Raw genomic sequence first — 24,306 nt, 5'->3', positions numbered from 1 at the left:
GTAAAGCAATCCTAAAAAATAAAGTTACATTACATTGTCTTTAAGGCCTTACTAATCTTTATGGATTAGTATTTATTTTGGAGATTTGCTCTTTTATTTCTCACTGTCAGGCCGATACAGTAAAGTTCGCGGGAGAGCAGGCGCGCACAGGCCAGTGTCCTGTGAGCGCGATTCAGTAAACTAAAAATATTTAAATTAGGGCCAGCGGTAAAAAGAGGCACTAGGGACACTAGCGTGTCCCTAGCGCCTCTTTTTGGACAGGAGCGGTGGCTGTCATCGGGTTTGACAGCCGACACTCAATTTTGCCGGCGTCGGTTCTCGAGCCCACTGATAGCCATGGATTTGGAAACCGGACGCCGGCAAAATTGAGCATCTGGTTTTCAACCCGCGAGCCGCGGGTTGATTTTACATTTTTTAAAAAAAATGTTTACTTTTTTTAACTTTTGGGACCTCCGACTTAATATCGCTATGATATTAAGTCAGACGGTGCACAGAAAAGCAGTTTTTACTGCTTTTCTGTGCACTTCCCCAGCGCTGGCAGAAATTAACACTTACCTTTGGGAAGGCGCTAATTTCTTAAAGTAAAATGTGCTGCTTGCCTGCACATTTTACTTACTGTATCGCGTGGGAATGACTAATAGGGCCATCGACATGCATTTGCATGTTGCGGGCGCTATTAGTCTCGGGGGGGGGGGGGGGGGGTTGGACGCGCGTTTTCGACGCGCTATTACCCCTTACTGAATAAGGGGTAAAGCTAGCGTGTCGAAAATGCACGTCCAAATACCGGTTAACAGTGTGCTCCACCATAGCGCACTGTACTGTATCGGCCTGTGTGTGCTTAAGCACCTCACTTCTACAATGACATGTGAACACAGCATGAGATGCAAACACAATTTAGATAAATCATTCTGTAATACTGAAGCAGTTAAATATGGTATATGAAACTCAAACTCACATATGTTTATTGCTGGAAACAATTAATAGCAAAACTACATTATGACAAATATGCCTCCCATATCTGGACTGCAGGTGCAGGAGGAGGAAACTGAAGAGCAGATGAGGATAGGGATGTGAATCGTTTTTGAACGATTAAAATTATTGTCAGATAATTTTAAAATCGTCCAAAATCGTTAGAGTGCACGATACAATACAAATGCCACCGATTTATCGTCAGGGGCATTTGTATTGTATCGTTAAAAAGTTGCGGGAAAACCGGCACACCAAAACAACCCTAAAACCCACCCCGAACCATTAAAACAAATCCCCCACCCTCCCGAACCCCCCCAAAATGTTTTAAATTACCTGGGGTCCAGTGGGGGGGTGCCGGCATGATCTCCAGCTCTCCAGCTGCGTTGAGAAATGGCGCCAGTGGCCCTTTGCCCTTATCATGTGACAGGGCAAAGGTAGCGCCGGCGCCATTTTGAAGATTGGCAATACGGCCCGCGTGCAGGAGGTCGCTCCTGGACCCCCGCTGGACTTTTGGCAAGTCTTGTGGGGGTCAGGAGGCCCCCCCAAGCTGGCCAAAAGTCCCTGGGGGTCCAGCGGGGGTCCGGGAGTGATCTCCTGCATGTGTGACGTCGGGAGCCAGGAACCAAAATGGCGCCGGCGCTACCTTTGCCCTGTCACATGATAAGGGCAAAGGGCCACCGGCACCATTTCTCAACGCAGCCAGAGAGCTGGAGAGCTGGAGATCGTGCCGGGACCCCTCCACTGGACCCCAGGTAATTTAAAACATTTTGGGGGGGTTCGGGAGGGTGGGGGATTTGTTTTAAAGGTTCGGGGTGGGTTTTAGGGTTGTTTTGGTGTGCCGGTTTTCCCGCCCTCCCCCGATTTATGATTTTTAACGATTAAAAAAAAAACACACGACGATCAGATTTCCCTCCCCCCCCCCCCCCCCAGCCAAAATCGATCGTTAAGACGATCGATCACACGATTCACACCCCTAGATGAGGAAGGAAGAATTTGTCTTACTCTGCTACAAATTAGGTTCAGTGACTAATAGCTAACCAAAAAACATAAATCTTTAATTTCAGGGCTATAGCAAGCTAATTTTCTAAATGTTATTTAATTAATTATAACCTTCAGTGCATTTTTCCATTATATATAGTCTTGTACTAACAATTGTGATGACTAGATGAATATGATTTCTTGATACTAGAATGTTGGATTTCAGAAAGGACCAAATAAAAGAATTCTGTATGAAACCCCCCTCCCAAGGGCGAGAGAGTAAAAAGCACGCACATATTTAAGTCAACTACAGCAGAGAAAAAATGATAACAATGCAGCTATGTAACATGAGCCACCAGCTCAGGAAACCCAGAGTGAGATTGAAAAGGTTGTCAGACCCCTTACATGACCAGTGAGACTCAGGTAGGGCTTTGCATGTCACAACCTCCTGGAATACTGTTGGTAACTTGCAGTGAAATAACACTTTAAATCAAAGGATAACAAAATCCAAAATTATAGAACTATGACTGACAAAGTCCTACATTGGAGAATTCTGAATGAGAAAGGGATTTATGAGAGAAAAATACTGCAAAATAGTCCTAAGAAGCAAACAGATTTTCACCCTGACTACCAAGGAGAGTCACATACTTGGGTACCCAGTTCTCAGACAACAGAAAAGAAAAAAGCCAAGAGAAGATATTTCTGTTCCCTTAGTCACAATGATGAGTAAAGTATCTGTTTCCTTTAACCACTGTGAGAGGGTGAATGTTCTATCCCAGCCTCCTGATTGTTGGCAAGAAAAATTACAGGCCCTATTAAGAAGTGACGGAAAAACTCTGCAGGATGTAGCAGGGATTATGCCCCAGGTAGAACAGACAACCTTTTCCCCTGATACACTAATTGGTACAATTGGGTAGGTGTTACAGAAGTGCCTACAGTCCCATTATGATAGCAACCCATACAAGAGGTTGAGAGTAGAAATGTGCTTCGTTTATCACGAATTGGGCAATTTCAAAGAAATTGCCTAATTCGTCGTGGGTCAGGGTCCCCGAACCCCGAAACTGATTTTCTCCACACTATGAGGAAAATTAGTTTTTTGGGTTTGTACGGGGGGGAGGGGCACATTTTATTTTTTTAAATAAAAAACCACCCCAAGCATTAAAATGTACTGTAATACAACCCCCCCCCCCCCCCCCCACCATCCCGATCTCTCCCCAAGACTTACTAACAACCCTGGTGGTCCAGCGGGGTCCCGTGAGGGATTTCTCCCTCTGTGCTGTCGGGCTTTCAGGCCTGCCTCGCATCAAAATGGCACCGATAGCCTTTTACCTACTATGTCACAGGGGCTACCGGTGCCATTGGTCAGCCTCTGTAACATGGCCATTGGCGCCATCTTGTGCTCCTACCATGTGACAGGAGCTGACCAATGGCACCGGTAGCCCCTGTGACATAGTAAGGGCAAAGGCTATCGGCGCCATTTTGATTACTGGCTGCTGACGGCCCAAGTGCAGGAGATCGCTCCCAGACCCCCGCTGGACAACCAGGGACTTTTGGCAAGTCTTGGGGACCCTCCTGTCCCCCACAAGACTTGAAAAAAGACCCTGGTGGTCCAGCGGTGGGTCCAGGAAAGATCTTACCGTCGGCTGCCAGTAATCAAAATGGCGCCGATAGCCTTTGCCCTTACTATGTCAAAGGGGCTACCAGTGCCATTGGTCAGTCCCTGTCACATGGTAAGAGCACAAGATGGTGCCGGCCATCCATTGCTCCTACCATGTGACAGGGGCTGACCAATGGCACCGGTAGCCCCTGTGACATAGTAGGTCAAAGGCTATTGGCGCCATTTTGATGTGAGGCAGGCCAGATAGCCCGATGGCACAGAGGGAGAAATCACTCACGGGACCCCGCTGGACCACCAGGGATGTTAGTAAGTCTTGGGGAGGGATCGGGATGGTGGGGGGGGGGGGTTGTATTTAATGTATTAAAGTAACTTTTAATGCTTGGGGTGGGTTTTTTTGAGCTTCGTTTTCCCACGTTGTTTTTTGGGCCTGTTTCATTTTTCCCTGTTTAGATTTTTGTTCATTTTTCCAAAATACTAACCGAGGAAAAACAAACTTTACCCGAAGCGTCCGACTCAAAAATGACCCGGTAGAAAAACACGAAGCTCATCTCTAGTTGAGAGTATTCTCAGGAGTTGAGACCAACCTACCAAGAGAGAAGGAATTTGACCATTGGATGTCTTGGCTCTTCAAATGCTACAAGAATGTCAATGCACTGAGTTGGAGAAAAGGAAGAGAGTGGTAGAGAGTTTGCATACCCCTGCACGATGCAGTAATGTCTCTAAAACTTTCCAAGCCTGATGCTACTGCCCAAGATTGCCTAGACATTTTAGAAGGCATGTATGGTAGTAGAGAAGACAACGATTGCTTTATCTACTTTTAAACTACCATGCAGAGGCCTGGGGAAAAGCTCTCTCAATATGCATCCCGTCAAGAATGTGTCCTACTGAAAGCTGTAAGGAAGGGGGCAATCACAGCACAGGACATGGACAGGGCTTGAATTGAACAGATAGTCAGGGGGTCCTTATATTCAGATGTGACTGAGATGAAAATAGGGTTAGCAGAAAATAGGAGGGACCCTTCTACCTTTGCTATTGTAATGCGCGTGATCAGGGAAGAAGAAGACCGAGAGGCTATGAGGATCTCTCTAAGTCACCCCAACAGAGAGAGAACCCACCTCAAATTGGAAGGGAGAATATTACCAGAGATTAAGATCCTCCAGGATCATCCAAAAACCCCTGCAAGAACAAAGGGATGAGGGAGGGCAACATGAACCCACCTCAACCCCAGAGAAGGAGTACCAGGTTAGAATCCATGAGTTGGAGTCAAGGCTGAATGCCCTTCAGACCAGACTTGACTCTCCAATGAGGGCTGCTTCCACCTCCCCAAGGAGCTGGAGGGGGGAAGAACTGCCCAGACAATACAGAAACAATGTGATCTCATCAGGAAGAAACACTAATCATTCTGGTGTTTCTCACAGGTGTGGGATTCCAGGGCACTATAAGCAAAAATGTAGGTTCCCCATAGCCACACAGGTAGGGGTGGGGACCTCCTAAAATCAGAGGAGCCATGGAGAATCAAGAGAGGGAGAGCACCCAGGAGTCCTATATGTTGATAGTACTCAGTCACCCCAAAACCCATCTAATTGGGCAGGAGGCCCTATGCCAGAGGGGTTAGTGGGACCCAAGACAGCTGTCCCAATCCGAATTGTAGGTGGATAGTGGGTCCCAAGTCTCCCTTGTATACAGGAGCTTCTATGATGCTAGGTTGTCAAATTTCCCACTCCAGACATTGCAGGGACTGGAGCTGAGGGGCATAAATAACTATAGTTGTTCCCATGAGGGCTATATAGTGTTGACAGTGGAATTTCCCCAATACATTACTGGAGGAGCCCAGCAGCTAGAAGCTTTGATGCTGGTGTGTCAAGATTCCAAGTTTGGAACCCATATCCTAGTACTATTAGGTACCAATTTGCACATGTTTGGCTGATTGGCACAGGCATGCCAAGAGACCATGGGCGACGAAGACTGGCATCCCTCCCCTGATGTAATGCTGTCACAAGCGTACTTTTTAGGGAGACAGCACAGAAATGTGCTGGATTTAGTGGGAGAGATACGGCAAAGAAGCACAAAGCTATTGAAATACCCCCAGGAGGTATGAAGGAGTTAAATAACCACTTGACAGTCGATGCCACCTTTTCACACAGCACAATGATAATTGAGGCCCCAGCAGAGGACAGACTGCATGCAGGGTTAGTAGTGCAGAATGGTGTACTAACTCTAGATGTGGGACGGACACAGAAAGTGTTTATTAGGTTGAAGAATGAGTCTAACCACCCTGTCCAGTTACCCCCAGGGATCAGAGTGGCCCAGTGAGCTGAGTGGAGGCTGTGCAGAGAGTAGAACCTAAAGGTAGGTGTACCCAGACTATTGACCAGAATGTTTTCCAGTTTGGGGACTCCCTGATTCCCCCATCTTGAAAGGTCAGACTACAGCAAAAATTAGCACAAAATGCTAGCAGGTTCTCCTGGTCTGAGTGGGATGTGAGGTATTAAAAGGGTGTAGACATAACATATGACTTACAAATGACACATCATTCTGGGAAAGATGAAGGAGACTAGCCCCAGTTAACTTAGCTGATATGAACATAAGAACATAAGAAATTGCCATGCTGGATCAGACCAAGGGTCCATCAAGCCCAGCATCCTGTTTCCAACAGAGGCCAAACTAGGCCACAGAACCTAACAATTACCCAAACACCAAGAAGATCCCATGCTACTGATGCAATTAATAGCAGTTGCTATGCCCTAGGTAAACTTGATTAATAGCAGTTAATGGACTTCTCCTCCAAGAACTTATCCAAACCTTTTTTTGAACCCAGCTACACTAACTGCACTAACCACATCCTCTGGCAACAAATATGAGAAGACATCTGGAGGAGCTTAGGCAGGCAGGGATTATTGCTGAATCACATAGTCTTTATACCTCCCCCATTGTAGTTGTTCAGAAAAAGGATGGGACAGTACATCTGTTTATTGATTACCATATCCTAAGTTCCAAGACCACAGCTGACCAGTATAATACACCACGAACTGAAGATGTCCTTGCCTATCTGACTGGAAGTCAATAGTTCTCTGTCCTAGACCTACACCTAAACTGCATTTATATGTCCACTATGGTTTTACCAATTTAACTGACTTCCCCAAAGGGGTATCAGGTGCCCCAACTACATTTCAAAGGTTAATGGAGGAGACTTTAGGGGACATGAATCTATTAGAAGTTCTAGTATACTTGGATGACCTGATAGTCTTCAGGAAAACCTTAGAGGAGCATGAAGAAAGGCTACGCAAGGTACTTGATTGGTTGGCACAGTGTAGCCTAAAATTATCATCGGACAAATGCAAATTTTGTTACGTTAAGGTTAAGTATGTTGGGCATATTGTTTCTAAGGAGGGAGTGGCCACAGACCCTGAGCTGCCCTCACCACCTGGCCCCATCCAGCCAACCTCAGAGAGTTATGTTCCTTTCTTGGATTTAGTGATTATTATAGACAGTTTGTGAAGGAATATTCAAATATTATAAATCCATATTCAGGGCTGATGCATGGCTATCTACCCTTGAACAAGAAGCAGCAGCATAGGGTGTCTGACAAGAGGGAATATTACAAGGTATCAGAGTCCTTTGGTGTGATATGGACTCAAGAATGTGAGGTTGCTTTTAGAAGGACCAGATAGTGTCTGTGTAATTTCCCAGTATTTTCTTTTGCTGACCCAGGCACACCCTATGAATTGCATATAGATGCTTGCCTGGAGGGCTTAAGGGCAGGTTTATTTCAGCCACATCCAGAAGGACTAAGACCCGTGGCCTATGCAAGCCATAGTCTGAGTAAAAATGAGAGAAACTACCCTGCACATAAATTAGAAGTCTTAGCCCTTAAGTGGGCAGTTGTGGACACATTCAGAAATTTCCTATATGGGGTTGAATTTAAGGTGAAAACAGATTAAAATCCACTGACTTATGATTTAACAACTGCAAAGTTGGATGCAACTGAGCACCGGTGGTTGGCCGCATTATCCCTTTACAAATTCAGTTTGCAGTACTGTCTTAGATCTGCAAACAGGGACTCGGATGCACTGTCCCAGTGGCCCCACAGGAGTGACACTATCCAGTGGGATTGGTACAGTTTTATCAGAGACTAGAGTCGCATCAGTGTGTAATCAGGTGGGGAATGGCAGTGAAGGTGATACTGAGAATTTATGTCATGCTGCAGACAGCTTGGCGATCCCCCTGATAGCATTCCACCTGCCTACTGTGATGTTGTGTCTCTGGTCTCCACTAACATGCCAAGATTGACTTAGCAGGACATTCAACAAGACAACAGACTGATCCCTTAATTGATAATGTGCTCAGGGTCAAGTAGATAAATCTGGGGGCAAAAGCAGTCCATCAGAGCCACCCAGACACTCAAGTTGCTAATCAGAAAGTGGATTCATCTATTTGTGTGGAATCAGATACTGTACAGAGAAAGGAAGGATATCAATTTGGATCATCCCAAACAACTGTGTTTACCACAAAAATTCCACAGGACTGTGCTACAGTGTTTCCATGATGACATGGGGCATATGGGGGCAGAGAGGGTCCTACAACTGGTGAGGGATAGGTTATTTTGGTCTAAACAAGCACAAGACATTGTAGACAATATACTAGTTGTATAAAAAGAAAGACCCTACTGCTCAGAGCAGCAGAGATGGTAAACATTACTAGTGAAGGCCCTATGGACTTGGTGTGTATAGACTTCTTTATTTATTTATTTATTTATTTAACGAGTTTTATATTCCATCATTCGGAAACCCCAAATAACGCCATCATAACAGTTTACAAAATAAGGTTATAGGGATAAAGGGGTTGACAAGGGGTCTAAAAACATAACATGTTATTAGGCTTAGTAGTAAACAAAATTCATGCTTAAGATCAAAACGAGTTCTTGACTTTAGAAAGGGACTCCCAGTATAAAGAGAACATTCTGGTTGTTACAGACATTTCACCAGGTATACACAGGCATACCCCACCAAGGAGCAGAGAACAGAGACTGTTGCCCGAGTACTATGGGAGAAATTCTTTGTGAACTATGGACTCCCAGCCTGGATACACTCTGTCCAGGCGAGGGATTTTGAAAGCAGACTCATTAAAGAGATGTTGCAGGTGGCTGGGGTTAGGAAGTAACATACCCCTCTCTACCATCTCCAAGGAGACCCCCAGTCCAAGAGGTTTAACAGGATACTCCTAAACATGTTGGGGACAATGAAGTCAGCTCAAAATAGGAACTGGAGCCAGTATGTGAGCTATTTGGCACTTGCTTACAACTGCACATATAATAATGCTACAGGGTTTTCAACCTTATTTTCTGATGTTTGGTAAGAGGCCCAGTTTCCAATTGATCTGTGTTTTGTGGTTTCAGTAGATGGGTCATTGCCTCAGACTTTTCAAGGCTATGTGAAGAGATTAAAAGAACAGTTGGGGGCAGCCTATAGGTTGGCTGTGGAGTCTGCCTACAAACTGAGCCAGAGAAATAAGCACCATTATGACCAGAAAGTGAGGCAGAATAACTTGACGGCAGAGGACAGAGTACTCTTAGAGAACAGGGGCTGACAAATTTCTAATAGATGGAGGTCTAACCCCTATGTTGTTGAGGAAAAACTGAACAACCTGTCTGTTTACCGGGTAAGGCCAGAGTGGGATGAAGGACCTGTAAAAGCAGTATACAGAAATCATCTCCTGCCCATTGGACAATTGCTATTTCCCCTAGAGGAACCCTAAGATATAGCTGAACTCATTCCACCCCCAACCAAGAAGAAAGGGAACAGTAAAACCTGAGACCAAACCTCATTGGGAGTTTGATAGGAATCCCCATTGGGAACTGGTAGGGAGCCCTGAATATCCACTGGAAGACAGACATAGTAGTTATGATAGTGGGAATTCAGAAGGAAAGTTAGGTGGGGAAATGGGAGGTTCACCTGGGAGCCACATTGGAGAGACTGTACTCCTAACCAACAGGCACATGATGGGGACTTATTAAGGCAGTTCCTGGGGACAGAAACCCAGGAGAGGGAAATCCAAGAAGCCCCCAGAATAATAATAGGACTGAAGGTGGTACAGTTGCCATGAGAGGGATTGGCAACCTGGAACAAGAGAGGGAAAGAGGTTCCACAGATGAGATTCACCCCCAGAGAGAATCAGAAACTACAGAGGATGATGAATTTGTTCCACTGCCATCCTGACAGCCCAGAAGGATAGGTAGACTGTGAAGCCCACAATCAGGTTCACTTATGATAGCTCTGGAAACCCAATGAATGTTCCCCTGACAGTAGAACACAAACATGTGACTGCCTATTATCCAAACGTAACAAAGGAATGCCTTGAGACTTTGGCCTAAAGGGGAGGTGCATGCAAGAGAGTGGCTTTTTGATGAGGACAACAAGAAATTTAAGTGGGAGAGAGTGAAACCCCCCTCCCAAGGGAGATAGGATAAACAGCATGTGACCATTTAAGTGAAACTACAACAGAGAAAAAAGAGGATAATGCAGCTATGTAACAAGAGCCACCAGCCCAGGAACCCCAGAGTGATATTGAAAAGGTTCCCAGACCTCTTACTGTGAAGGTGCTTAAATGACCATTGAATAGATGAATCAGAGACTCAGGTAGGGGATTTAAATGTCATAGCACTCTGGGCTACTGCTGGTAACTTGCAGTGAAATATCACTTTAAATCAAAGGATAACAAAATCCTAAATTACAGAACTATGACTGACAAAATCCTACATTGGAAAATTCTGAATGAGAAAGGGATTTATGAGAGAAATGTACTGAAAAGCAGTCCTAGGAAGCAAACAGATTCTCACCGTGACTAACAAGGGGAGTCAAATCCTTAGGTATCCAGTTCTCAGACAAAAGAAAAGAAAAAAGCCAGGCAGGATAGAATGGTGTACACCTATTCTCTTTCTATGGTTCTGCCTGGGTCTTGGCCTTTTGGCTGAGAGAAGGTGACATATCCAGGCTGGGTAACAGCATATATCTGGCCATGAGCTTACTGGAGCTAAAATCACGAGAAGCTGAGTCTGCGAATGCCTGAATCACTGAATGCTAATCAAGCCATGTGCCTAGTAGAACTGTAAATCCAAACTAGGAAAAACCCTCCCTCCAAGGAAGAAGAACCGAAGGACATCAGTAGATCTGAAGGTGGAGTCGTCTCTCAGGAGGAAGGGACCCCAGAAGCAGATTGGGAGGTGCCCTGGATCCCCCTTGAGCAATTGCTCTATGTTTATCATATGTACAAAATGGGAGCATAATTTCTATAGTCAAACCTAAATACTGGTCATGCATATTAATTTAGTTATTGCAGTACAGTTTGAAGGCTAAAATAAATGATGTTTGAGGAGATGTAGTTGGTGTTGTGAACAAGGTTATACAATAATTACTGCACAATGTATGCCATCTACCTCATTAAGAGCATCACCTCCTTACTGCATTAAACTTCATTTAACGTAATTATATCTGTGAAATGTTGTTACTGCTGACATCATCAGCATATAATTTCCTGTCACTGTGCCATCTGTTTATTTAGATCAAAATGCTTCAGAATGTCATAATGCAAAATTACTTCTGCCTGACAGAAAGGGAGGACTCCATCTGGCATGAGTAATATAACGTTAATCGGTAATGATGATAATTGTTATTAAGAACCTGCTGGAGTCCTTGGTAGAAAAACTAATAAATCTAAGTTGATTTATAACAACCGACATTAAAATTATAAAACTTTTTAATAAAAACATTCATGAACATGCAAATGTATAGATTGTGAGAAAGGAAAATGCCTTATGATTAATAAAGGAACACTTGACCATTCTTTAAGGTCACTGCTATCTATTTCACTGCAGTACTAAGCCTCTCTCACTAAAGACAAAGCTATTCTATAGCATTTGTTGTAGGAAAACATATCCTTTCTCCAAAGACAATGCAATAGATTTTTAAGGTTGGCACATGACAGTATTATCTATTCTATAAAATCACAGCTAATTCAAAGTAAGTATGAAGTGAAACCTTTTTTCTATGGTAGCAGAATTTTATTTTTTATAAGCATACTAACTAAATATTATCTAATACTAAACAAGTATGGCAAACTCAAAATTGTACAAGGCATCAAAACCAATACTGTGGTATTTTTTTCTATTGTATGCATTTTTAGAAAATTCCATCCATGTTGCTAATCTTCTAATAAGAACATAAAATATGCCATACTGGGTCAGACCAAAGAGGAGGAAGAATAGCCTAGTGGTTAGAGCAGTAGACTATGAACCAGGAGACCAGGGTTCAAGTCCAGCTGTCACTCCTTGTGACCTTGGGCAAGTCACTTTACCCTCCATTGCCTCAGGTACAAAAACTTAGATAGAAAAATACCTACAGTACCTGAATGTAAACCAGTGTGATATCTCAATTGAGATCAAATGTTGGTATGTAAAAATAATAAATAAAAATTCATCAAGTCCAATATTCTGTGATCTATAGTGGCCAATCCAAATCATAAGTACCTGAAAAGTACCCAAACACTAAATAGATCCCAAACTACTAACCCTTATTGCTTAATAGCTGTTTGCATATCCTTTTATAACCATATCCTCTGGCAATGAATTCCAGAGCTTAACTATGTGTTGAGTTAAAAATAATTTTCTCCAATTTGTTTTAAATGAGCTACTTCCTAACTTCATGGAGTGCCCCCTAGTCCTTCTATTATATGAGAGAGTAAATAACTGATTTACATTTATCTATTCAAATCCTTTCAATATTTTCCAGACCTCTATCATATCCCCCCTCAGCAGTCTCTTCTCCAAGCTGAACAACCCTAACCTCTTTAGTGTTTCCTCATAGGGGAGCCATTCTATGCCCCTTATTACTCAAGACTAGTGTTGGGTTTAAGAATCAAGTTAAGCTTGGGTCATGAGCATACACAGCACAAATATCACTCAGTTCAGTTGCCAAACCTGCAGCATAGAAGCAGCCCAAGGAGGGGGAGCAGCCAAAGGATCAAGTGATAGGAAATAACTAGAGCAGTGGTAGGATATTGCATGATAAAAAGAGACTACTACACTCAAAAAATCCACAACTACCAATACGATGCCAAAGCCCTTTTTAAGTATGTATCCTCCCTCACAAATTCTACACCTCCACCTTTCTCAGATACAGACGCCAAAAACAAGTGTATGGAATTAGCTAACTATTTTCACTCCAAAATCATCAATATTATCTCGAAATTCCCCACAACCCCCCTCCTCCCCCTTAACACCCAAAAATCTTCCAGTAACATCCTTATCTCATTTGAACTCACCTCTGCCACAGAGATAACTAGCCTCTTAAAGAAAATGAAACCCTCCCTCCACCCCGAAGATTCCATCCCTACAAAATCACTCCTTGCTATTCCAGACGCCATAGCCAACCCTATCTCTGAAATTACTAACCGATCCCTCACCCTAGGTAAGGTCCCAGATGATCTGAATCAAGCCACCCTCAAACCCATTCTAAAGAAACCTAACCTGGACCCTACAGTCCCGGCCAAGTACCGACCGATATCCAACCTCTCATTCATAGCAAAACGCATGGAAAGGGTAGTTAACGCACAACTCATAGAACATCTCGATAGTCACAACTTGTTTTTCCCCTCGCAATTCGGCTTTCGAAAATTCTTCAATAGCGAAACCCTGCTAATATCTCTTACCGATACAATTCTCAAAGGATTAGATAAAGGCCAATCTTACATCCTGGCCCTGCTAGACATCTCTGTGGCCTTTGATACCGTCAACTAGGGATGTGCAGAGCAAAATTTTATGTTCATATTTTTTATGTCCGAAAGGGGGTCCCACTTGCGGCCAATATGGACATAAAAAAAATCCAATGAGTTGGGTATATGTACATATGTGCAAAAAAAAAATTTAAACCCCCTCACCCTCCTTAATCCCCCCCCCAGACTTACCACAACTCCCTGGTGATCGAGCGAGGAGTGAGGACGTCATTTCTGCAATCCTTGGCGAGAAGCATGTGACGTCGGTGGCACGTCGAGTGACGCGGCGTCACGTGATTCCCGGCGAGTTCGCGCCGGACGGCTCGTTCGGCCCAAAAAGAACTTTTGGCCAGCTTGGGGGGGCCTCCTGACCCCCCCAAGCTGGCCAAAAGTTCTTTTTGGGCCGAACGAGCCGTCCGGCGCGAACTTGCCGGGAATCACGTGACGTCGCGTCTGAGTGACGCGGCGCCACGTGATTCCCGGCTCGTTTGCGCCGGACGGCTCGTTCGGCCCAAAAAGAACTTTTGGCCAGCTTGGGGGGGCCTCCTGACCCCCCCAAGCTGGCCAAAAGTTCTTTTTGGGCCGAACGAGCCGTCCGGCGCGAACGAGCCGGGAATCACGTGACGCCGGCGTCACTCGACGTGCCGCCGACGTCACATGCTTCTCGCCAAGGATTGCAGAAATGGCGTCCTCACTCCTCGCTCGATCACCAGGGAGTTGTGGTAAGTCTGGGGGGGGATTAAGGAGGGTGAGGGGGTTTAAATTTTTATTTTGGCTCAACAATCGCGATTTCCCACATATCGAACATATCTATGTTCGATATGTGGGAAATCCGATCGTTTATGTCGAATCAATTTTTTAAGTAAAAAAAAAATATGAGTTGCGTTTTACTAATGCGGTCAATCCGAATGCACACCCCTACCGTCAACCATAATCTCCTTATCAATCGCCTCTCAGATATCGGTATCGCGGGCTCAGCCCTGAACTGGTTGTCCTCCTTCTTAGACAACCGCTTCTACAAAGTCAAAATAGACAATCATGAATCTAACCCAGTCAAGTTATCACATGGTGTTCCTCAAGGCTCCTCCCTCTCCCCTACCCTCTTCAATATTTACGTACTTCCCCTATGCCAGTTACTTGCAGATCTTGGACTTACTCACTATGTATATGCGGACGATGTCCAGATACTTCTTCCTATCATCGATTCTGTGACAAATGCCCTTAAATTATGGGATAATTGCCTATCCTCAATCAACAGCCTTCTCACCAACCTTAACCTCGCCCTTAATTCCTCGAAAACGGAACTACTCTACATTTCTCCTGCCTGCCACCCTCCCACTTCCCCGCTCCTGACTCACCCCTTCTCACAACATGTCAGAGACCTTGGGGTCACCTTGGATGACTACCTCAATCTCCAAAAACACATAACCAACATTACAAGAGACTGCTTTTACAAATTACACATCCTGAAAAACTTAAGACCCCTTTTACACCATAACGACTTCCGAACTGTCCTCCAAACTACACTATTTTCTAAAATCGACTACTGCAATACCCTTTTTCTAGGATTGCCCACATCCACCACCAGACCTCTGCAGATGCTGCAAAATGCAGCAGCTAGAATTCTAACTAACTCCCGTAGATCTGACCATATCACTCCAATTCTCAGAGACCTCCACTGGCTACCCATCCCAGCTATAATCCTTCATAAAAGCCTAACTATAATCCACAAAACCCTTCACAATAATGAGATTCACTGGCTTAATGACTCTCTCCAGTTTCATATCCCTAACAGACCTACCAGATCCGCCTACCTTGGAACTCTAACTGCCCCCTCACATAAATCTACCCAGTTCACTTCCACCCAAGAACGTGCTCTTCCATCGCAGGTCCTACATTATGGAACTCGATGCCGCCAGACCTACGCTTGGAGCACTATCCAAACACCTTTAAAAAAAAGTTAAAAACCTGGTTATTCAAACAAGCATTCAATTAATCCCATCCGAGCCTCTGTCCCAGTTCCCATAACCTAATCTTATTAACCCTTCACTACCTAACTTTCCTATAGCCATCACTGGTAAACCACAAAATGGTAAACCAAAAAATGGTAAACCAAAAAATGCCTTAACTGTTATACAGTTTTTTGTATATGTTATACAGTTTTTTGTAAATATATTATGTACTATAGTTGTTATCTCAACAAAGTTTTATGTTTGCTATCCTTCCTGCTAGTACTTTCACTTGGTCCCTTAGACCGTTCCGCATTCTCATCCCATTCCTTACGATTTCCCTGTTAATTGTAACTTTATCCTTCCTTTCTTCCTACTAGTTGTTTGGACTCCTCAGTTGTATGTGAACCGATGTGATATTCATTTGAATGTCGGTATATAAAAGTTATACATAAATAAATAATAAAATGTACGGCAGCAGAGGCAGTCCTGAATCATCACTCTGAGCATGCAACTGCTGGTGAGGCATCTATTTGGCAGGGTAAAGATAGCAGCATGTTACGTGGACATCTTTTTGAAAACAGCAGTAGCAAGCTAGGATGTTCCTCACATAGCTGGATCCAAGCAAAGCTATGTGCTGTGCATGGGCCTAATTCTCTCATGTTTTTGCCATTGCATTTTTCTGGTGCTAAACAATGAGTGGAAAAAGGGGAGTGAGGGAATCTATTGGCTTTCCTTCCAGCAGTGATAAACAAAGCAGTCCCATTACTTAAACAGCTTTGAAATACTTTAGCAACTCAACAAAATTAAGATGTGGGCAGAAGTCCAGCATCGAAATGGGAGCTAACCAGTCTTTTGCACTGAGTACCACATGTATGACTATCTACCTGAGGCTTACATGGGCGAGTGGGAATCTGTAGTTGCTGAACCAGATCCACCAGGATAAAATTCCCTCCTGCCCCTGAGTCTATGAAGGCAATGGTCTCGAAGGAACCACCCGGGTATTCCAAGGTGATCGGTACCATACATTGAGGAGCAGAGTTGACACAGCCTAGGAGCAGCTCCCCACGTGTTCCTAGGCGCTGGAGTTTTCCGGCCATTCTTTACACTGGGCTAAAAAGTGTCCCTTAGCCACGCAGTAAAGACACAAGCCCAAGGTTCGATGCCGGCGTCTCTCCTCTGCAGATAGGAAGGTGCGGTCCAACTGCATGGGTTCCTCCGTGGAGTCCTCTGAGCGTGCAGTCTCCCGAATGGACGGAGCGGTCGGAGATCTAGATGACCCAGAGGCAAGCGACATGGGGCGCCAAGTTGAGCAGCCCTCCTTAGCCCTCTGTTGCAAGCGACGGTCTATGCAGCCTGCCAGATCTATGAGCTCGTTGATGTCATCAGGAATGTCGCGGCCCGCTAACTCATCTTTGATCCAAGCCAATAGGCCTTCAAGGAACACTCCTCGCAGACTATCCTCCCACCATCCGACTTCAAGGGTGAGGTTCCAGAGCTCTAAGGCAAAGTCTGCCAGAGGGTGAGGCCCTTGTCTTAATTGCAGGAGTTCAGAAGTCGCCGTGGATAATCTTGCGGGTTCATCAAATGCCAACGTGAAATTGGTCACGAACTGTGATAGGTTATTCAGCAGCGGGTCATTGAGCTCCCACATGGGAGAGGCCCAGATCAATGCCTTTCCATCCAACAATGACAAAATATAGGCCACCTTTACGGAGTCCAAGAGAAACTGATTGGGTAGAAGAGAGAACCTGATGAAACATTGGTTCAGGAAACCTCTGCAAGTTCTGGCATCCCCGGAGTAACGGGATGGAGCCGACAGCTGGGTAGACGTGCTGACAGAAACTACGGGTGCGGGTAGAGGAGCCGTAGGAACATCTGGAGGCGTGGCCTCCAATCGGTTAGCCAGACGTTCCACCGTAGCAGTAAGCACCTCCAAACAATGTTGTTGCTGCTGTATCCGCTGTGCCATGCCCGGAATGGCCTGGAGACTAGACAGGTCTGCCAAGTCCATGGCCTTGCAAACTGTTGGAAACAGATTAGTGGACTCTTGGACTGGCCTTGCGGAGAAGATGGAACGTACTCCGTTGAGATGAGCAAGGCCAGAAGGCGGTGCCAGGCAAACGTGGGTGTGGAACTTGGCCCTGGAAGCCTGTGACCCCCAGGGAGGAGCCCGTGAGGTCAAATCCACTGGGACTTAGAGACCTAGGATGCTGAAGAGATGGCTTCGCCCTGGAAGCCCGCAACCCCCCGGGAGGAGCCCGTGAGGTCCGAGCCGCTGGGACTTAGGAGACCTAGGATGCTGAAGAGATGGCTTCGCCCTGGAAGCCCGCGACCCCCCGGGAGGAGCCCGTGGGGTCCAAGCCGCTGGGACTTAGGAGACCTAGGATGCTGAAGAGATGGCTTCGCCCTGGAAGCCCGCGACCCCCCGGGAGGAGCCCGTGAGGTCCGAGCCGCTGGGACTTAGGAGACCTAGGATGCTGAAGAGATGGCTTTGCCCTGGAAGCCCGCGACCCCCCGGGAGGAGCCCGTGGGGTCCAAGCCGCTGGGACTTAGGAGACCTAGGACGCTGAAGAGAAACCGGAGACGGACCAGAGTTGAGGCAGACGGCAGGCAGAAGAGTCAAGAACAAGGCCGGAGTCAGGAACCAGGAAATCAGGCAAAAGGTCCACAGACAGGAACGGAGTCACAGGACCCACACAGGACACGAATCCCCAGGAACAAGGATCAGCATGGGCTGGAAGCACCTGGAGCAGCACAGCACAACGAGGAGCAAGCAGGAACCTCGTTGCAAGGCAATTTGTTGTGATCAGACGCCGGGTTTAAATACCCACCGGCGTCTGATGTCACTTTGGGTCTGGCCCACGGCTTGGTGGGAAATGCCTTTTAAATCCCTGCTCCTTGCGCGTGCGTGCCTAGGAGGGGAGGGGCTACGTTTCGAAAGTCGGCAGCGTCTCCCTTGTGGAGGCGCCGCCGCGGCACTACCCGACCAGGCCCAAGCCGGTGCGATCCCCGCGGGAGCGGGCCACCCGAACCCAGACCCCGCTGGCCATAGCCCGAAGAAGCAGGTAAGGGCTCGGTCGCCGGTCATGCAACCGAGACCGCAACAATTTATTGAAAATAAAGTTTTGACCTTTTAGATCCAAAATCTGACCAGTTCCTAAATCTGGGTATAGAATAGAAGGGAGAAGGGAGAGGAGAGCTCATCAAAGCTGCCCTTGTAATGAGAAAATACAAAATAAAATTTAAAAAAGCCTATTTTGAAGAAATCATCATATTGTTACACCAATCATCAATATTGTTGTACCAAATTTATTTTCTGGGCAAAATAATGCATGTTTTGATATCAAAATAATTTGACAATTGTCATGTTTCACCCTTTCTCAATAAAAATGTGCTAAGAGCAAATAATTAAAACCAAGTTTAATTAAAATGGTGCTGTCATCAGAGAGAAAGTGAATTTTATTATCCCAATTCATCTAATTCAGCAAATGTTTTACACTTTTTTTTTAGTTCTGCAGATAATTATATGTGTGCAAAATAAATTATTTCTTTATTTATTTTAGAGCCTAGGGAATCCTCTATTTTACTGCTTACATATAACTTTCTGTATTATTTGGAAATTTGGTTAAAACTTAATAAATTACGGAGTATTATAGATTGAAAACAATTCTCAGAAAAGAAGTTCTTTGTAGAGAAATATATTTTGGAGTATTTTTTTTTTACGAGTTTTATTCTGAGAGAATGCAATACCACAACCGCTACCAAATGTCTTGTGACAGTTTAACTGGAAATTTGTCAAAGATGTTTTGTGATAAGCTGCTTTGGAATCACATAACAAACCATTCTTCAACAGTTACCATGACATTAAAGCAGAATTTCAGCTCAAGCATCTAGGATGAAATGTCCCCTGTGGCTGTATTGCACAAAAATATATTGCTAAAGATTCATAAGAGGAGATAATTTTTAATGAAAAATTATTTTTAAATAAGTTTAGTTTTCTATTCTTTAGTAAAGTGATCTCTAAAAGATCATATATTTAAGGAGGCAAGTATGGAAAGCAAGCAGAGGCATAGCTTCTTAAATACTTTCCAACATAGATTTTTAGAAGGTAATGTGTATGTGTGGGAAGTGGATGGGGAGAGATTTGTGATGGAGGTGTATTTGTGGGGAATGAATAGAAAAGGTGTGCAGTCCCTACCTGGATAGAATATATACAGTTTTCCTCTTGGCTTTAAGGATCCAAACATTAAGGGCACTAGACTTGAAAATCAGCATTTTTCTATTTACAGCTACTTTAAAGAAGACAGCTGCGAACTGTAAATGACAATCTTGCAAATAACGATATTAAAATAACATGACAGTGTGAGAGCACATCAGCACACAGAGTCTATCAGATGCTTTTATCCAATTGAGACTAGAAAAAGCGTATTTTCCTAGGACAAACAGGATGGTAGTCCTCACACATGGGTGACATCATCAGATGGAGCCCAGCACAAAAAACTTGTGTCAAAATTCTTAGAACTTTGACTGGTACACTAAGCATAGGCAGCTTGCCCTAATCCATGCATCCATGTGGGGTCGTCTTCAGTTTCTTTTTTTCTGCAGAGCTGTTGTCTCACGGTCTTGGAGCTGGTGCTCTTACTCTTTGGAAAACGTACATTTTATGGCTAATTTTTGGCCTTGTTCCTGCACTGGGTCTCTCTCGGTTCCCCCTGCCTTTAGTCAGGCCTGCAGCACAATTTTGCAGTTGGTTCCCTGTAGCGGTGCCCTTTGGGGCCACAGGCCATAGACCGTTTACCGGCCTTGATTTAGATATGGCTTCATCGGGTTTTCGTCAGTGCCCCCAGTGCCCTCAGATTATGCGTATCACAGATCCACATGATGTGTGCATCCTCTATCTTGGGGCATCCCATGTTGTTTGGGGGTGCCGACTTTGTGATCAGATGACCCCCAACGGCCAGTGGGACCGCCTAGACAAGATGAAGAAGCTTTTCAACACTAAGAGGTCTGAGCCTTCGACATCAGTGTCAGTGTCGTTGACACTGAAGGATCGTGTCTATCAAACCCTCACCATCGGAACCTCCACCAGTAACACCAGAGGAGTGGGGGGTTGGTGAATGGCCCTCCTTTGTCTCTTCTAGGTTGAGAACACCTGGGTCTTCACCTTCTACCTTGGCACTGGGGAAAGGCTGGGCTGAGCACCATGGGAAATTGAGAAAGCATCATCATCGGTCGCCATTGGCACATGGAGCTGGGCTCAGGCTAGAACTGGTTCTTGCCATGAAGCCCCCCAAAGCATCCCTGAGGTAAGGAGGTTATACCCTCCATCGATACCAGGTCTCTGAGGCGGTCACCACCGATTCCAAGAAAGATCATAACACTCCTTCTCCCTCTCATATAGTCCAGGCATCAGCGACCTTCAAGGAGGAGTTGGAACACAGGGTGCAGTTGGCAGTGGATTGAGCCTTCCGGGTCATCGAGCTGGTGCCTCCGCCAGCACCAATGGCTGATATATTCCTACTGCAGCTGCTATTGGAGCACATTGATGTTCTGCTCTGTGTCCTCCCCAATCAGCTGGTTCCAGTGCCCCGGGGGCTGTCGATGCCTGTGAGGCATCATTGCTTCTTCAGCCTGATTCCATCCTCATTCATGGCTACTCAGATAAGGAAGGCCCTTCGAGGCCAGTGGCCCTGCTGTACCCTCCCACATTCCACTCCTGGATCTCCCAGGATTGCCCTAGGGTCCATTGGTGCCATCAGGACCGTCGGTGCCATAGATGCCATCAGTGCCCGCAGTGCCTAAGCCTTGGGTAATGCCCAGACCTTCTACCCTGGCTGATTTCAGTAAGGACAACACTCCTTATGACCCCTGGGAGGAGGATTCAGAGGGCCTTTCCTTGGACCCATCTCCCCTGGAAGAATGACGGAGGTCTCCACCTAAGACCTAGCCTTTGCAGAGTTTATGTGGGCCATGGCAAAAGCTATTCCATTCCAGATAATGACAAAGGATGTTGCTAGGCACAGAATGCAGGAGGTCTTCCAGTTTGTGGATGCTCCGAAGGAGGTTGTAGCTGTTCCCAGTCCATGAAATCTTCAAGCAGCTGCTCCTGAGATTTTGGGAACAACCCCTCACAATGCCACCTGTAAATAGGAAGGCAGATGGGGATGTACCTGGTCCAACATGCTACCAGTTTGAAAAACATCAGCTCCCCTACCAGCCAGTGGTGGCTGAGTAAGCGCTCCCGGACCCATACCTCAGCTCCCCCAGGGAGGGAACATCAGGTGCTGGTTACGGTGGGTAGGAAGGTCTTATAGGGAACCATGATGATAGCCTGAATCGCCTCCTGCCATCTTTATATGACACAGTACTCCTGTAACCTCTGGAAACAGATTCATGAGGTGGCTGACTGACTACCCCACCAGCAGCAGGAAGCTTTGTTAATTGCGCATCAGGGCCTTGAGTGCAGTTAGTATGCAGAGCGCTCCACCTATGATATATTTGAGATGGTGGCGGCCAGGATTGGTGCCCACAGGATGTCTTTGCTCCAGGCCTCAGACCTCTGACCAGGGGAGCAGGAGAGACTTTCTGACTTGCCATGTACTGGTGAAAATCTCTTTGGTGATAAGATGAGGAATGCAGTGGCTCAGTTGCGAGATCACCACGAGACCCTCCAGCACCTTTATGCCAGTACTTAAGAACATAAGAAATTGCCATGCTGGGTCAGACCAAGGGTCTATTTATTTATGTATTTATGTATTTATTTATTTAGAGGTTTTTTATATACCGAAGTATAGCGCTCAGCCTTCACTCCGGTTTACAGTTGAACAACTCATTACATATAGCGAATGATATAAACGGGAATCGTGTTAACTAAAAACGCAACAAAACATTGTAAAATGTCGAAGAAAACAGGTCATACAGTGTAAAACAATATCTAATCAGAGTAAGAACGAGTACTGCTGCGTAAATTTCATGAAAAAAAGATAAAGTCATTGAGTCTCAGGTGTGTTAGATGTAGGCTTAGCCAACACCATCTGTGAATGTTTGTCTGTTTATCCAGGTTTTGAGTTCCTTTTTGAATGATTTTATGTCACTGAGTGAGCGTAAGTAATCAAGTAAGGAGTTCCATGCTTTCAGTCCTGCAATGGAAAAGGCTCTGTTCCTAGTGTTGGAGTGCTTGGCAGAAGGAAGAGAGGGTATGGCTAGGTGCAGTTTGCTTGAAATTCTTGTTGTGTGTTGAGGATTGTGTGTTTGGATCATGTTATTGAGGGTGGTATTATCAGCTCTGTAGATTGCGTTGTGTAGGATTGTTAAGGTTTTGAACCTGATTCTTTGATCGACCGGGAGCCAATGAAGACTCCTCAGAACAGGGGTGATGTGTTCAGATTTTTTCTTTCCTGTTAGAACTCTGGCTGCGGCATTCTGTAACAGTTGGAGAGGTTTTATGGTAGATTTGGGAAGGCCGATTAGCAGCGAGTTGCAGTAATCGAGGCTGGTAAAGGTGAGAGATTGCAGGACGGTTCTGAATTCTTGTTGGTGTAGTAGTGGCTTGAGATGTTTTAGTATGTGGAGTTTATGAAAGCCTTCTTTTGTTTTCATTGCAATGTTTTTTTTTAAGTTTAGTTTGGTGTTGAACCAAATTCCGAGGTCCTTTGTATTATTCTTCAGTTGAATATTAGTGTTACCAATTTGTAAGGAGGGTAATGTGGTCATTTGGCATGCGTTGTTTCTTTCAATGAGTATGCATTCAGTTTTGTCCATGTTGAGGCAAAGTTTTAGGTGGTTCAGCATGTTTCTAATTGAAATCAGGTGGTTGGCTATTAGTTTCAGTGTGTCTTTGATCGTGGAGGTTATTGGGATGAGGAGTTGAATATCGTCGGTGTACATATAAAATGCTTCACCTAGACTTGTGATGAGTTGGCAGAGTGGGAGTAGGTATATATTAAAGAGGGTGGACGAGAGGGCTGACCCATGAGGAACCCCTGTTTCGAGGGGGAAGGGATCAGAGGAGTTGTTGTTCACGGTGACCTTGAAGTATCTGTCTTTTAGGAATGAAGTAAACCAATCAAGGGTTTTGCCAGTAAGGCCTATGTTTGCAAGTCTTGATATCAGGCTTTTGTGGTCTACAGTGTCGAAGGCTGCAGAGAGATCGAGAAGAATTAGTAGGTGGCTTAGTTTATTGTCGAAGCCTCTTATTATTTTGTTTGATATATTGAGTAGCAGGGTTTCTGTGCTGCAATTTTTCCTAAACCCGTGTTGTGATGGATATAAAATGTTGTTGTTCTCTAGGTTTCGTTGAGCTGTAGCAGTGCTGCTTTCTCAGTCATCTTTGCTAGTAAGGGAAGGTTAGAGATGGGACGATAGTTGTTCAAATCATCTATATCAAGGTTCTTTTTTTTAATATTGGAATGATAGTTGCAATTTTTAATTTAGTTGGAAGTTCACCTTCTTCAAGTGATTTGTTTATGATTGCTGCTAAGGTGGGAGCAATGATGTGCGATATTTTCCTTAACTCTTGGGTTGGGATTATATCAAGATCATGACGAGCTGGGTTTATTTTTCTTATCATTTTTTCAGTTTCAATATTTGTAATTGGGTTGAAATTCGACCATAGTGTTATAGTTGTTGTGTCCAGATGTTCTTCTGTTATCGAAGATTTGTTGAAGGTGTTGGCTATTTTGTTTATTTTATTCTTAAAGAACCTGGCAAGGTCTTGGCTTAAATTGTTTGTTTCGGAGGTGGGGGAGTTGTTATTATTCTCATATATGAGGTTTCTTACAATGTTGTAGAGGGCATTGGGTTGATTTGTGGAGTTTTTTATCTTTTGACTGTAGTAGTCGCGTTTGGTGTTCAGAATCATTTTTTAATATGTGGAGAGTTGAGTGCGGTATCTTGTAGGGATACTGGGCTTTTGGATTTTCGCCATTCTTTTTCCAGTTTTCTGAGGTTGGATTTCATAGATCTAAGGTGAGAGTTGAACCATGTGTTGATTTTTTCTCTGCTTTTTTTTAAACAGTTTCACTT

General features: G+C 44.9%; 1 protein-coding gene across 4 annotated transcripts in view; it reads right to left on the bottom strand.

The window, feature by feature from the left end:
* ERBB4 (erb-b2 receptor tyrosine kinase 4) overlaps positions 1–24,306 on the bottom strand; it is a 2,403,189-nt gene that overhangs the window by 834,512 nt on the left and 1,544,371 nt on the right. The window lies entirely within an intron of this gene.

This window comes from Rhinatrema bivittatum, chromosome 6 (assembly GCF_901001135.1).
Source record: "Rhinatrema bivittatum chromosome 6, aRhiBiv1.1, whole genome shotgun sequence".
In the NCBI taxonomy this organism is placed as follows: Eukaryota; Metazoa; Chordata; class Amphibia; order Gymnophiona; family Rhinatrematidae; genus Rhinatrema; species Rhinatrema bivittatum.
This window is presented reverse-complemented; position numbering and strand designations above follow the sequence as displayed.